We start from the raw sequence: 2,873 nt of genomic DNA, 5'->3' as shown, positions 1-2,873 counted from the left end.
TTTTTGGTAATTTAGCGTGTTAATTTAGGTCCGAAATAACAAAAATGGGATGGTTCTAAAACCTGGTTTTGGGATCATTTATTAAATGGGAAGGATAAATTTCCGAAGGTCCATAACTAAGGATTACTTATTTAAGATTAATTACTAAATAATATAATATTTATACATTTTAGAAGGATTGTGTTATCTTTACCAAAAAAAAAAGGAAATTTTATTATAATTATAAGGGGAAAATGACCGGCATGCTAGCAGGATACCCAGGTATCAAGTATGCTAGCAAGCCTTGACCGTTGGATTAAAAAGGTCAAATCTACACCATTGGATATTTGTTGTCTTACCTAACCTACCTAACCCCGACGCTTTACCGTCACTCTTCTTCTCCCTCACTATCTTCAGCTTCCCCTCTCTCTTCCACAAATCCCGTCGCCCCCGATATCCCTATCTCTGGCTTCCCCTCTCTACACTAACAAAGCGCCCGATCCTTCAAGGGTCTCTTGAGAGCCTTAATTATCAAGACATAATCAACTTAGGAATCCTAAACCTAGACTTCTCATCTTCACTTCGTCGGCCTTCGCCCGAATTCCGATCAACCCAGGACCTCTGGTAGATAGTCTTCCTCGTCGATGAGGACAAGCCCCGGGTCTTTAGGGTTTTGATGGACAACGAATTTGATGGCTTCATTGGATGAGACTTTGACTTGGAGTTACTCGAGTAAGGGTTTACCGTCGGGTGGGTAAAATCTAAGATCTTCTAAGTGTGAGTATTCTGTAGATACTCTCAGTGTGCTTGATATAGTGATTCCTGACGTAATAAACAAGGGTTTCGAGGGTGTAAAGATTGCCGTGCTTGGATTGATACTCAATCTCGGCTCCGCAGGGGAAGATGTAGTCGTTGCCGAATCAGAATTTGTCACCAACTTGGAAGAATTCCAATCTCTCTCTCTCTCTCTCTCTCTCTCTCTCTCTCTATAAACAAACAAGGCAAAACCATCGCTAACTTGCTTATCTGCCAACAAACATCCGGTCCTTTTCATCTCTCCTCTTCTGTATAACATTCTTTCATATGCCTTCACAGAGCTTCATTTATTTCAATGCTTTCTCATATGGGTTTCCAGAAAAACAAATCAGATGCTCTGGTCCCTATTGCAGCAATTCTCACAGTCGGTGTTATTGGTGTAGCAACCCCTCTTATCGAAAAGAAACGTAGCTTTTTACGCACAAATGGAGACGTATTCGTCGTTGCAGCGGGAGTAATTCTGGCAACTGGATTCGTTCATATGCTTCCCGACGGTGTTTCTGCGCTATCAGACCCTTGCTTGCCTAAAAGGTCCCCATTCCTTATCATAAACCCATCCTTTTTCAATCTTCCTTCAATGAATCTGAATTCCGTATTGGATTTCTTTTCTTCTTCTTCTTCTTCTTTTTGTCTTCCCTTGTTGCGTGGTATCCTAAAGCATCGCATCGTGCTTGCTTTTTCTTGTTGCGATCAAATCTCCTAAATCAGAAAAATGGGAAATTGAACTGAAGATAGATCAATTGATCAACAAGAAGATCTTGTTTAATTACAGATAATTATGGAAGAGGATGATCACGCACAACACAACCAAGAAGATGAATAACAGAAGAAGGAAAATGTTGATCAATCATGAACTCTAGTCTACTAACATTTTCAATTTATTTGGAAGAACGAACAGGAGAAGATATTTAAACAAAGAAACATTGTTGATTCATCCTCCGCGTAAACTAATTAAGTAGAAGAAGCTCTAGATCTAGGTCAATGTAAAGGTCAATCACCTTAAACATGTTCAGCAAGCGAGGTCCACTGTTGTTTCTACACTTCTTCATCGTCCTGATTGCTTCATTGATCACGCCATCGAAATCACCTCCTCTAAGACTCCGGTTGCAAACACCTCCGAGGCCGACACCGCCATCAAAATCACTCCCCTGTAAACCACCGCAGAAGAAATCACTTTCTCGGAAACCACTGCGGAAGAAATCACTGAAACTATGGTGGTTGAAATCACTACCCCAGAAATCACCGCCGTCACTCCTCCGACAAGAAATGAGAGAGGAAAGGTGTAGCAACAGTAGATTAAGAATTTGTATATCTTCTCTCCGTTTAACGGTTTAATTCAAATTGATCAAATCTTACTGTTAAAATCCCGTTAGCATTCCTAATTCTGAGGTTCTACGCTAATATAACTATCCCTCTCCTTATTATTAAATATTAGGGTGAATGATAGCAGTGCCTAGGTGCTTGAAAGGTATAAACACAACAGTAAATATCAATCGCTGATCTATCTTTAAATAAATCCTATCCATTCATTATTTTAATGTATCAACGGGTTACCCACCGTCACAGTGAACGCTCACAGGCCCACCCCCGTCCTCCCTCCTTGCCTCTTCATCTCCTTCTCCGTCTCTTGCTCCCACCTGAAGTTCCAAACTCAGTATGCACCCCAGGATTTGGCTCTTCTATGGCGCGGGGTTGAGCCACACATCGTCTGGCATGGCCCATTCTCTGTCTTCTCCCCCGTCACCATTGCCGACCTCCGCGCCGCCTGTGTCCGTGAAATGTAAGATCATCTCTTCCGGTTCTCTTCAACTCTTTTGTTTCTTTAGATCTCAGAAAAAAAAAATTCTCAATTCAGTCGTTGTGGAATCTTGAAACTTCGATTTGATATTATGGGTAGGGGAAAGGAACAGGAAGCTTTGGTAAGAAGAGGAACAAGACTCACACGCCCTGTGTGAGGTGTGGATGCCGCAGCTTTCATCTTCAGAAGAGCAGATGCGCTGATCAAGATACGTAAGTAAGCCTTCCCCTGTTTACATCTTATGGATTTTCTTTTGATTTGGGTTTTTTTTTTTTTTTTT

At 41.4% G+C, this 2,873-nt stretch overlaps 1 long non-coding RNA gene across 1 annotated transcript in view; it reads left to right on the top strand.

The window, feature by feature from the left end:
- The first annotated feature begins 2,364 nt into the window (after positions 1–2,364).
- LOC122083232 overlaps positions 2,365–2,873 on the top strand; it is a 1,121-nt gene continuing 612 nt past the window's right edge. Inside the window, exons 1-2 of the long non-coding RNA XR_006141601.1 lie at positions 2,365–2,575; positions 2,693–2,805. This is a non-coding gene — a long non-coding RNA (uncharacterized LOC122083232). The remainder of the gene's footprint in view (positions 2,576–2,692; positions 2,806–2,873) is intronic.

Source organism: Macadamia integrifolia, chromosome 7 (genome assembly GCF_013358625.1).
Source record: "Macadamia integrifolia cultivar HAES 741 chromosome 7, SCU_Mint_v3, whole genome shotgun sequence".
NCBI lineage: Eukaryota > Viridiplantae > Streptophyta > Magnoliopsida > Proteales > Proteaceae > Macadamia > Macadamia integrifolia.
The sequence above is the reverse complement of the archived record's forward strand: the minus strand, read 5'-3'. Positions and strand labels throughout refer to the sequence as shown.